The following is a 13,344-nucleotide window of genomic DNA, read 5'->3' on the forward strand; positions in this document are numbered from 1 at the left end:
GAATCCAATTACTACACTGAAATTTCAGTGACTCAAGACAAGCGGTTCAATAAATATGATAGGAAATGAGGTACATCCTAGCGGTACCTCATTTTCTATCATAAGTATCAAACCGCTTCTCTTGGGTCACTGAAATTTCAATGTATTAATTGGATTCCTTGCCCCTATAATATACATAACTTTTGTTACCAGTGTGTTATTAGTTTTGAGAAAAATGCAAAATAGTCACAAATTTATTGAGGGTGTAGTATACCCCTTGTTGTAAGTTAAGCATTTTAGTATATTCTCTGTAAAGCGCCTTGGGGTGTTTCGTAAGGCGCTATATAAATGCAGTTTTGTTGTTGTTGTTTTTGTTGTTATGGTTGTCAATCCATGACCATCTCAAAGATTTTCATCCTGGTAAATAATTCAATTTTCCTGGTGCATTCTAAAAGTGGACATAAAGTGCCCATATTCATCTAGTTATTTACTCGACTTGTCAAGAAGAACCAAATTTGTGACACAAAATGTTTGCTAAGTTTTTATATTTACTGTCTCTTTTTTTTTTACTTAATTCTTACAAACTAATCACAAAACATGGGACCCGATCCTGCAACGTACCAAGAAACCGGTATGTAGTGTAGACAATTTAAAAAAAAAAAAAAAAAAATATCAGTTCTACAGGTGGACAAACCTTTCACTTGAGTCTGTTGGTGGGACAGGGGTATTTTTTTGGCAAATACCCCTGTAAAATCACCAAAATTTGTTTAAAAAAACATTTTTTTTTCACTTGCTTTCTCTCACATTTTTTCAATCAGATCAAAACAGCTGATTTTACATGCATACAGCTAAAAAAAAAAATATCCTCAAAATCAGTGCAAAGTCTGGGTTGGTAGTTGGGCATGTATTAAGTACCGGGGGGGTACTCAAGTTTGGTTTGGGTAGGGACGTGCTGCTGAGATTTTGGAAGTGGACCCATAAATATACCAGTTTTTCAAGAAATTTGGACCCATTGATATACCAAAAGTCAAAATTTTCAGCCGAATTTAACCAAAATTGTCTTAGTTTTCCCAAAATTTTGGGACAATTTTGAAAATTTTGGCTAGATTAAGGAATAATTGGGCTGCTTTCCGAAAAAATTGTTAAAATTATGAAAAAAGGACCCATTCATATACCAAAATAGGCTTTGAAAAAGGGGTCATTGATATACCAGAAGGCCAAAAATGCTACCCATGTTTGCGGCACGTCCCTGTATGGTCATTTGTACTGAGTACCCCCCCCCCCCACCGGGATTAAGTAGAACATGTCTTTTTTACATTGCCTAACAGCAAATAAAATAAACCAGATTTTGCAATGTTTGTGGTCTGATCACTCTGATGCTAACTGTAATTGGGCTATTCCAGTCAAAATCCATACACCTATGGAAAACATAACCTTAATCTCCCACACAAAGGGTATTATAGCTTTCAAGTGGCACTACCCATTCAGGTAATTTATTGTTCAGCCCCTTTTTACATGTAGTAGGTTTACATTACTTATTGGGGCAGGAGTAAATTCAATGAAATGAAAAAATTCAGTATTTTAGTTTACTTTTTCAGTGTTTTTCAGCCTATTTCTGCATTAAATTTGTAAACAAATGGTGAAGACTTCATTTAATGAATTTTCAGTGTTATATGATAATGGCCAGTTTAATGTTTTAAAACTGAACATGCTTGGTAATAATACCACTCCCTATTTTAGGGGGAATTGCCCAGAAATTGGCAAATATCCACATTGGTTTAGGTTGGGAGGTGCCGCTGAGAATTTTGAAACTTGAAGTGGACCCATCAACATACCTATTTTGAACCCATTGATGTACCAAAAGTCAAAATGTTTGTCCAAATTTAACATTACTTACTTTTCCCAAAGTTTTGGAAATTTCGACCAGTCCATAGACCATCCAGGTATAATCAATATTAATATTTGAAATATAATTAATCAACTGGACCTACTATAGGCAACCATTTCCCTAAAAAAAGGGTCATTGATGATATACCAAAATAAAATAAAAATTTTTGTCCAAATTTAACATTACTTACTTTTCTCAAAGTTTTGGAAATTTCGACCAGTCCATAGACCATCCAGGTATAATCAATATTAATATTTGAAATATAATTAATCAACTGGACCTACTATAGGCAAACATTTCCCTAAAAAAATGGTTATTGATGATGTACCAAAATAAAATCCCCCATATAAAATTTGTCATTTGTACTGACTACCCCCTCCCCCACCCCAAAACTGGGGATGCATATGACACATGTATCAAATGCCACGCAATAGAAAAAAAACTGATTTGATTCTATTTGCTTTTTGTCTTTTTTCAGGTCCATCATGATTTGGTACCGTTTCAGACAAAAGATGATGGAGACGCACAAACAGACAGACAAATAGAAGAATCATGAAATTATTGTGGAAAGGCATCTGAGATTGATTAAGAACCGTAGAAACACAAAAATTGGGGAATGATGTGCCATCACATGGTTTATAATTGCTGTTGGTGACATGCAACATCAATCTTCAGAGAACCTGTGGGCAACCTTGATGGCCCATACTTAGGCCAGTCAAGTATTGAAATTAGATATACATGTAGGGCATCACACTTTTGAGTAGTGAAGTGGTCATTATGCTGTTTACCCAAGTATGTCTATAAACCAGTTCCTAACCTGTTTTCATAAACACCAGTTACTGCTCTCACCCTATCTATTCAAACCTTATCTTGTTCTGTGATGACCATGTAAAGCAGGGGATTCAATAGACATCACAGATTTCGCTTGTTGACCAATTGCAGTTGATCCTTGAACAACGCCGAAATGTACAAGACAAGGTGTATGTGGCCCTTAAACACAGATCTTTGAAATGAATTTGTCCCTCTGTGGTCAGCAAGCAAATATAATTGATAACCTTTGGTGTACTCACAAAGTAACTTTGAATGTTAGCCATTAGTGTTACTACCGTAAACGCTCGTCTACATGTAATGGCGCACCTGGGCTCATTTGCCTTGGGGTAATTTTCATGTACAAATAGAGAGCTCCCCTCTCAAAATATCGCAACAAGAATTAAAGGTACGTGCCCTTATTTGCTGGTGGGATTTTTATGGGAGGGCACTTTAGTTTTGTATCTATAATTCCAGTTATGTCAAGGGAGCCCATAGCGAACGTTTACAGCATTTTATTCAAAATAACTCCAATGCCAACTTGCCAATCAGTCAATATACCTAATCACAATGTACTGTTGGAACATTCTCTGATGGAGAGAGCGGGGTAAGTTGAGCCATAAGATAAGTTGAGCGACTCCTCAAAGAAGGGAAACTAACAACTTACTATTGCTTGATGACCACTGCCCATTGTTATATGACATCACTGAAGCTTCTTTAGTGTTATACCCAACTCACTTGCACACATGGTAAGAAGTTATTTTTTTTCACTTCTGAGTAAATTTTTGATCTTTTCCATGGAAAATTATGGTATACTATAGACAATATAATGGTGCTATAATTTGGTTCACCTCAAGTTCAGTAGTAACGTATGCACGCCTACAGGAGCGGTTTGTCAGCACGTTTGCAACACAACTGCCAAAAAGGTGGCTCATCTTACCCCACTCTCCCTAAACTACGTTTTCAGGCTATATGCGCCATTATGTACCGGTACATTGTACCGTCGGTCGTATACGATACCGTAATTGGTCCGAATCATGGAAGAAATTCCAGTTTTAGAAGCAGGAGTAAACCGAAGAACCCAGAGAACACCTGTGACAGGAATGGACTGAAAACCAAATGCACATGACATAGTCATCGGGACCAGTCTGGCCTCGGACCCGGAACCGCAGTGGTGCAAAGCATGGACAGAATAGCTACTCTCTCAAAATAGAATAGCGTTGATCAGTTTTATCTGTTTATTTTTTCTACATCCACCAACTAAAAAAAACATTCAAAGCGTACAAGTTTTCAGATTGTGTAAAAACAAATCAATAAATAAACAATCAGTCATTTTAAACTGAAATCTTTGCTATTTTGTCCTTACTTTTTGCATCTCATCACATACCTGATCATTTGTCATGAAATAATTCATTTAAAGTTAAGAAATTGTCATAGGTTTAACCTTTCTATTCCCAGAGCAAGAGTCTCAGTCATTCAATATTATTCCACTGAAAGTCCATTAAAGTTAAGATTTGTCAAGAAAGTTTCTGAATCTTAACTAAAAAAGAAATAAATTGGTTCCTAGTGTCACAATCATGTCAAAGACTAACAGGCCTGTAACCAGGGGGCACCACATGGCGATGCATCCTCTTTAATACCCCCTCCCCCAAAAAGATCCCACCAAAAGTCCAGTTTTTGTGATATATCAAAATATGTTTCATTTTGAAAAGGAAATTCACACAACCTACTTTTGTATAAAAATGTTCAAGCAACGACCCCCAGGCAAAAGACCTTAAAAATTCAGATTTGGAAGGTTAGAAAACAACGTCCTGGTTATTGATAAGTTACATTGCCTGTCAGTGTGAATAAAAACGGTCGGATTTTGAGTCAAAACTTTCTGCCGCTGACAACATTCTCCATTTAGGAGTAACATTGACTCGTGATTTAAATGAAGTACAGGGGGGACTTTCCCCCCATGGCTACACCACTGAATGACCCTCGTATATTTCTGCCACCACAAAAATGTCAGGTTGTGAATATTTCTGAAATTATGCTGGTAATAAAAGGAGCCTTAAATTGCTAGACCAGCTTGCACTTTTTAATTAAATATTAATTAATTTGATTAAATATGCTCCATTTTGATTTTAGAATTTGAATGTTGGTATGTCTGACTTCACTCTGAAATTATCATGAAAATCGAATCAGTTGTTAGAAAGAAATCAGCATTAACTCACCATCAACATTTTGTCAAAAGTAACTCAGATTGGTATGAATGCAATTATTATTCAAGAGCCTTTGTGTACACAATTGGTGAAACGAATCACCGATGTTACTCATATTTGAGAAACCCTATAACGGCTTTATGAATCTGATGCCCGACCCGAATTTTAAACACTGCCCCGAGACACACTTTTCCCAAAGTTGGCAAAATATAAAGTTACTCAAAATGTCATGAAGTTGCTAAAACATTCTCAAAACTTTCACAAAATTGCCTAAAGTTACTCAGTTGCACAAAGTTACAACTTTCTCAGAATTGCCTAAAGTTACTCAAAATTTCACAAAGCTGCTCAAAAGTTTGCAAAAATTGCTGAAAATTGCACCACCTTGTCAGAAACTGTACAGGGTTAGCGTATATAGGTTGGTTACCATGGTCACAAAGTTGCCTAAAATTGAGCAAACTCAACAATCAATGCGATGCAGTTTTATGCAATTTTGCGTAATATTATTATTAATATAATAGTACTATATAAATATGTCAGTCGTTTTTGAAAAATTTGGTTAACTTGGGCAATTTCCACTGTGACATATGTGACCTATTTTAAAATCAGATGTGAATTGATTATATTTTTCATGTATAATGGAAGCTGAGAAGAAGGCCAAAGAAAAGTTTTGTTTCATGTTCCCCGGCGCATTTGATTTATGCTGCGCGTTTGCTCAAGCAAAATTGCAGAAGTTGGATCTTATTTTCTTTTATTACTTTTTTTTTACATTTTAACGAAATTTGACCCAAAATCGGCTGTAAAATCAGTGTTCAATTTCAATTTTGTTTCTGTTCACTTCGCAACTCCGAAATTATAACGCTAGTAGATATTTCAGCTAACATGTTATTATAGAATTGTATTTACCTATATTTTTATATTATAAAATACGCAAAATTGGCGCTTTTCAATTAAAAAAATAAAAATAAAAACCGCATACCGCATTATATTTCAAGCTCCCATGGGACATGAGACAAAACTATTATTTTGTTTGGCAAAAAAAAATGTTTCCGCCTGGGCTCGAACCAGGGACCTTGCGCGTGTTAGGCGCACGTGATAACCACTACACTACGGAAACCTCTGTAACAATATATTTATTTGTTTACATTTTATCAACTACACAACTTTATATAAGATCCCAAAATGCATGCAGTAGGCCTATTTACATTGATTGATTTATACAAACGTATTAAAAATTTATCTGTATGACATGTAATTATTTTAAGTTTTTATCTGCTTTCTATTTGTTTTAATTAATTAAGCATTTCTTCTATGCAAGTCCAATTGAAACACTGCATGGGACGTTTCAAGAGCTAACTTGGTCTAGTCTGCTCTTTTCATCAGCCAGATGCACTGATCTGCTTGAGTTGTTGACACTAACTTCCTGTTGGTATTGATTGAAGCTGAGACGAATCAACTATAGATCATTATAGGTTGACTAAACTACATCAACAAATCATTTAACATGGCCAAAAAATATAAAAAATGTGAAAAATTGACAATTTTCATTCAAAAAGTGGCAATTTGGTTAAAATCAGCTAAAATTGCCCAAAAATGCTTATTTTTGTGTCTCAATTCAGAAAAATATGGTGAACTTTTGAGATTTTAAAATGCAAACTTGACCTTGTTTAAATGTGTCTCCAGGTCAAGTTTTAATTTAAAATCTCTAAAGTACACCACATTTTTATGAATTGAGACACAAAAAGGGCCAATTTTTGCCATGCAGACATGGCACACACAAAAGTGCTTGCTTCCTATCCCTTTAGGTATATTCGTCTCAGGATTGAAGCATAGATTTTAAATACTTAAAATCTATGATTGAAGTGACATTCTCATCACCAGAGATCAATACTCCCAACGATTGTTTTGCTTCTCACTCTTATCTCTCTCCCTCCCTCTTTCCTCTCCTCTCCTTCTCCCCATCCATCTCCTCCCTCTCTCCAATCACCCCTCTGTCTCGCACTTAATTTCTTTTCACTTGAAAGTAATCAACTGACTTTTCACAAAGTTGCTTGAAACTTTCTCATAAGTTGCTGAAAACACGCTCACGGTGATAAAACAGGCCTGCTCCTTTTTGCTATGTATTGTTGTGCACGCAAAAGCGGACCAGGGGTTTGCAACCATTTTTCAACCATACCGCACTAGATTTCAAACCCCCATGGGACATGAGACAAAACTATTATTTTGTTTTTGCTGAAAAAAAATTGTTTCCGCCTGGGCTCGAACCAGGGACCTTGCGCGCGTTAGGGGTGCATGCCACTAAATCCGCATGTGAAGCGGTTTCCGGTAAAAGTTTATCACGACTATAGTCCTAACTTTGCATAAAAAATGTGCAAAATCGGTACAATATTAACAATTTTAGTGTTGCAAGTCGTGTTTTGCTAGAACTTGTGAATGTGATCTCTACTAATTTGAACAGAAAACGCGAAAATTTGAGTGATGTTTACGATGATGAGCGCATGAACACACGAGGTCAAAACGTGGTTAGCAGTCGGACGTAAACACGGGAAAATCGGGTCTTTTTATATAGCGCTATTTTTCTCAAAAAGTAGACCTAAAATATGGTGTAATTTTCAGATATGTTATGCAGAATTTTTTTCTGATTAAGATGATATCAAATATATATTTCAAAGTAAGACGTAACTCGACTTATAGCCTAAAACGTGACCCCTATTTTGCACGTAAAGTCTATGGAAAGCTATTTTGTGGCATGTACCCTTAGGCGCACGTGATAACCACTACATTAGAAACCACTGTAACAATCTATTTATTTCTTTACATTATATCATCTATACAACTTTATATAAGACCCCAAAATGCAGTACTTACATTGATTGATTTATAAAGTTCACGCAAGCGACAAAAACAATGCACTACAAAACAACTTTACAAGTTTATCTGTACGACATGTAATTATTTTAAATTTTATCTGCTTTCTAATTGTTTTAGGCCAAATAAAAAAATTAACATGTTTCACCTCCCCTCCCGCTACCTTTTTTGAGGCTTCATCAATTATATTTTTATTTTTTGAAATTCAGTTATAACTTTTCAAAAAATATGTCTTGGAAGTAGAGATGCTTTCTATAGCCTTGCTAGTAATACACAAAAAACACTTTTGTAAGGTTTTGCGATAATTAGAGAGGGGCTACCTCTCAGAACAACAAATAAAAAGAGGCCTCCTCCTTTTTCCAGGCATAATTATATACCGCTAAAACAGCTCTAATTATGGGTATTTACACCGATTTTGTGATAATATAAACGGTTCCAAAAAATAAGTCCCCCTAAGAAAAAGACCCTCTTCCTCCTTTTTTTTCAAAACCCGGACGTGAAACATGTTTTTTTATTTTACTTGGCCTTACTTCTCACTCTCTTATCTCTCTCCCTCCCTCTCTCTCCCTCCCTTCTTCCCCTTTCCTCCCATCTCCCCCTCCATCTCTCCTCCCTCTCTCCAACCATCCTTCTCTCTCGAACTTAATTTCTTTCTCACTTAAAAGTCACCAACTTTCACAAAGTTGCTTGAAACTTTCTTAAAATTGCCTAAAGTTGTTGACAACACGCTCAAAAGTTTGCACAATTGCTGAAAATTGCGCACATATCACACTTGCAAGCGTTTTAAGTTTTTATATATTATTTCTGGTTGGTTTTTTTTTTTGGGGGGGGGGGGTTTGCTCTTTTTCCTCCTTTTTATTTTCTTAAATCTTAACTTATACAAACTACAATATTTTGTTTTTTATGTATTGGTGTTCATCATTGTATATCTTCATATTTTCTTTAAGTTTGTAATTTTGTTTTTCTTAACTTGCTTTTGTATTGCGCCTTTAACGTCTTGTTTTGATGGTATGTGTACGCGTGATAAATCCATTAAGTTAATTGAATTAATAACTTGAAAATACATAATTATGTTATTATTATTTTAAGCATCCATTAGAAAAGCGGAGAGCTGTATCAGCTCTGGAGATCATGTGAAAATTTGGAATCATGGAATTGCAATTAATTTATTTTGTTTTGTTTTTTTTGTTTTGTTTTTTTGTTTTGTTTTGTTTTGTTTTGTTTTGTTTTTTTTGTTTTGTTTTGTTTTGTGTGGATTAGTTATTGGTTTTTTTTGTTTTGTTTTGTTTTGTTTTTTGTTTTTTGTTTATTTTGTTTTGTTTTTTAAACAAAATTCAACCGATAATCGGCTGTAAAATCGATGTTTAATTTCAATTTTGTTTCTGTTCGCTTCGCAACTCCGAAATTGTAACGCTAGTAGATGTAGCCTTATTTGAACTAGACATAAACCATTATTATATAGAATTGAATTTACATGTATTTTGATATTATAAAATACCCAAAATTGGCGATTTTCAATAATAAAAAATAAAATAAAAACCGCATACCGCATTAGATTTCAAACTCCCATGGGAAATGATACAAAGCTATTATTTTGTTTGACCTAACAAAAAAATTGTTTCCGCCTGGGCTCGAACCAGGGACCTTCCGCGTGTTAGGCGGACGTGATAACCACTACACTACGGAAACCACTGTGACAATATAGCAATTTGTTTACTTATCAACTACACATTTGTATATACCAAAATGCAGTACTAACATTGATTGGTTTATAGTTCTGCAAGTGACTTGTGGACGCATAATAACCTTATCAATGAAATGCTTCATCTGTTGTGTTCAATACTTAATCCGATAAGTGATCGATGAAGATGTGATGGAATTAAACCATATGGATGACTTCAATTTCATTGATTCTTTATGATTACAATATTAAAGAAAACAATAATAAAATCTGATACCATAGGTATCATGGTATTACTATTATGGTCTCAGAATAAAATACTATCTGATCTCTCTCCCTACCCCCTCTCTCTCTCTCTCTCCCTACCTCTCTCTCTCCCTCCCTCTCCACATCCCTCCCTCTCTCCAACCATCCTTCTCTCTCGCACTTAATTTCTTTCTCACTTAGAAGTTACCAACTTTTCACACAGTTGCTTGAAACTTTCTCAAAATTGCCTAGGCTGAAAACACGCTGAAATGTTTGCAAAATTGCTGAAACTTGCGCACAGATCACATTTGCAAGCGTTTTTAGGAGCTATAACCAAAAGGTAAACTTTATATATCCCAAAATGCAGTAGACCTACTTACATTGATTGATTTATAAAGTTCATACAAACGTAATGTAATTATTTGAAGTTTTTATCTGCTTTCTAATTGTTTTGCTTTTCACTCTCTTATCTCCATCGGCGGCGGAACCGGGGGCAGGGGGGCACCCAGTTGCCCCTCAACTTTTTTGACCATGGGAAATTGGTTAAAAAATGAGAGAGTGCGGGCAAAAACAATCACAAAGTAGGGAGGATGCAACCCCACCTCTTTTTTCCACATTTACAATCATTCTGAGCAAGTTTTGGTCTTTTAAATGAACTTCTGTATTTATTTACTTGGTTTAGATGTCTGGGAGTCCATTTAGACATTTTTTTACTAGATTCAATTTTTTAATGGGGATTTTAAATCAAATTTACGATATGAATCCCTCCCCCTAATCCTCCGCCCCCTAATCCTCAGCCACCCTTGGCACATTTCATGCCAAACATCATAAGAAAATAATTAACAAATATTTTAAAACAGGATTAAAACATGAGTAATCTAGAATAAATTAGCCTCAATTTAAGACCTAATTGAATCTTCTAAGTGAAGGAATTCTCAAGAGACAGTGTTTTGAAATCCAAGCTGCACATCAAAATGTAACAAAACCACCTTTTTTTTTACCCCAGTATATGACACAGGATCTTATACATTTAATAGTAGTGAGAACTTGTCCACGAATGGCTTTAATAGCTTCATTTCACCAATTTTCGGCTTTTTCAAATTCAAATTGTACACAATAATAGTACCAAAATGGTCCATCAAATGCTTTCAATTGGGCCTTCATTTTGCAAAAGATTCTCACTTCTCAGGGGGCCACATCCCCCCTCAGACACCCCTCTGCTTCGCGGCCATAATTTCGATTTTTACATCACCCTGACTGGCCCCCACTTTCAAAATCGTTCCGCCGCCGCTGCTTATCTCTCTCCCTCCCCCTCCCCTCCCCCTTTACTCCCCTCTCTCCTCCCTCTCTCCAATCATCCCTCTCTCTCGCATTTAATTTCTTTCTCACTTAAAAGTTACAAACATTTCACAAACTAGTTGCTTGAAACTTTCTCAAAATTGCTAATTTTGCTGAAAACACGCTCAAAAGTTTGCAAATGGCTGAAAATTGCGCACAGATCACACTTGCAAGCGTTTTATTGGAGCTAACCCAAAGGTAAACTATAGTTTCAAATACTGAGCGAAATGATCGGATATCCTCAAAACTCATTTATATCAAGTGATACGTTTTTATGTATTATTTCTGTGTGTTTTCGGGGTGGGGGGAGTTTGTTCTTTTACTTTCTTTTTTTCTTCTTTTTATTATATAAACGACAATATTATTGGTTTTTATGTATTGGTGTTCATCATTGTATATCTTCTCATTTTAAGTTTACGTTTGTAATATTTTGTTTTTCTTAACTTGCTTTTGTATTGCGCCATGAACATCTTGTTTTGATGGTATGTGTACGCGTTATAAATCCATTAAGTAATAATATTTTCAAGTTATCAAGGGATGGTTGGAGAGAGGGAGGAGAGATGGAGGGGGAGATGGAAGGAAAGAGGGAGAGGGGTGGTAGAGGGATAAGAGAGTGAGAAGCAAAACAATTAGAAAGCAGGTAAAAACTTAAAAATAATTACATGTCATGCAGATAAACTTATATCGTACGTTTGGATGAACTTTATAAATAAATCAATCAATGCCGGAAATCAATGCAAGTACTGCATTTTGGGATAAAGATGTACAGATGATATAATGTTAAGAAATAGGCAGAGTGTTACAGTGGTTTCCGTAGTGTAGTGGTTATCACGTGCGCCTAACACGCGCAAGGTCCCTGGTTCGAGCCCAGGCGGAAACAATTTTTTGTTAGCCCAAACAAAATAGGCTAATATTTTTGTCTCATGTTCCCATGGGAGTTTGAAATCTAATGCGGTAGGCGGTTTTTTATTTTATTTTTATAATTGAAAAACGCCAATTTTGGGTATTTTATAATATCAAAATATAGATAAATACAATTCTATAAATGGTTATGTTTAACTGAAATAAGGCTACGTCTACTAGCGTTACAATTTTGGAGTTGCGAAGCAAACAGAAACAAAATTGAAATTGAACATTAAAAAAAATACAAAATAAAATTCAACTTCTGCAATTTTGCTTGAGCAAACGCGCAGCATAAATCAAATGCGCGCGGGGAACATGAGGCAAAACTATTATTTTCTTTGACCTTTTTCTCAGCTTCAGTGATTTATATATGAAAAATATAATCAGTTCACATTTTAGGCTACAATAAAATGTACAACTTAACAAAAAATTAAAAAAACTTATCTATTGTACCTTTGATCAGAGATCTATTTGCATTTCTCTTGTATTGTTGATCTATTTCTAATTTTTGTAAATTTTCACGTGATCTCCAGAGCTGATATAACTCTGTGCTTTTCTAAATTATTATGCTGTATTGTGATTTTAAAATAATAATAATAACATTGGTGTTTATATTTTGTATTTTCAAATTTCCGTAAGTTTGTAATTTTGTTTTTCTTAACTTGCTTTTGTATATTGCGCCTTGAACATATTTAGCATCTTATTTTGATGATATGTGTACTCGTTATAAACCATTAAGTCCATTAATAACTTGAAAATACATAATATAAACACCAATGTTGTTATTATTATTATTGCATACTTTAGGAAAGCATAGAGCTGTATCAGCTCTGAAGATCATGTGAAAATTTACAAAAAATAGAAATAGATCAACAATACAAGAGAAATGCAAATAGATCTCTCTCTCCCCCTCTCCAACAATCCCTCTCTCTCTCTCGTACTTAATTTCATTCTTATTTAAAAGTTACCAACTTTTCACAAAATTGCTTGAAACTTTCTCAAATTGCCTAAAGTTGCTGAAAACACGCTCAAAAGTGTGTAAAATTGCTGAAAATTGCGCACAGTTCACATTTGCAAGCGTTTTATGGAGCTAACCAAAAGGTAAACTATAGTTTTAACTACTGAGCGAAACTTTCCACAAAATTGCTTGAACTTTCTCAAAATTGCCTAAAGTTGCTGAAAACACGCTCAAAATTTGCAAAATTGCTGACAATTGTGCACAGATCACACTTGCAAGCGTTGTAAGTTTTTATATATTATTTCTGGGGTTTTTTTTCTATGGGAGGTCTGTTCTTTTCCCCCTTTTTATCTTTTTGAAATTATACAAACGACGATTTTTTTCGGTCTTTATGTATTGGTATACATGTACATCATTGTATAATATCTTCACATTTGATTTTGGTTTACTTGACTTTTTTTTGTATTGCGTCTTG

General features: G+C 34.9%; 1 long non-coding RNA gene and 3 other non-coding genes across 4 annotated transcripts; 2 read left to right on the plus strand and 2 right to left on the minus strand.

The window, feature by feature from the left end:
• The first annotated feature begins 548 nt into the window (after positions 1–548).
• On the plus strand, positions 549–4,019 carry LOC140169963 (uncharacterized). Its single transcript, XR_011861444.1, has 2 exons — positions 549–610; positions 2,346–4,019. It is a non-coding gene; the product is annotated as an uncharacterized lncRNA (long non-coding RNA).
• A 1,900-nt stretch (positions 4,020–5,919) lies between these two features.
• On the minus strand, positions 5,920–5,992 carry Trnav-aac (transfer RNA valine (anticodon AAC)). Its single transcript has one exon. It is a non-coding gene; the product is annotated as a tRNA-Val (tRNA).
• A 3,367-nt stretch (positions 5,993–9,359) lies between these two features.
• Trnav-aac (transfer RNA valine (anticodon AAC)) lies at positions 9,360–9,432 on the minus strand. The gene has a single exon. It is a non-coding gene; the product is annotated as a tRNA-Val (tRNA).
• Positions 9,433–11,815: 2,383 nt separating this feature from the next.
• On the plus strand, positions 11,816–11,888 carry Trnav-aac (transfer RNA valine (anticodon AAC)). Its single transcript has one exon. It is a non-coding gene; the product is annotated as a tRNA-Val (tRNA).
• Positions 11,889–13,344: the final 1,456 nt, after the last annotated feature.

Source organism: Amphiura filiformis, chromosome 14 (assembly GCF_039555335.1).
Source record: "Amphiura filiformis chromosome 14, Afil_fr2py, whole genome shotgun sequence".
Taxonomy (NCBI): domain Eukaryota; kingdom Metazoa; phylum Echinodermata; class Ophiuroidea; order Amphilepidida; family Amphiuridae; genus Amphiura; species Amphiura filiformis.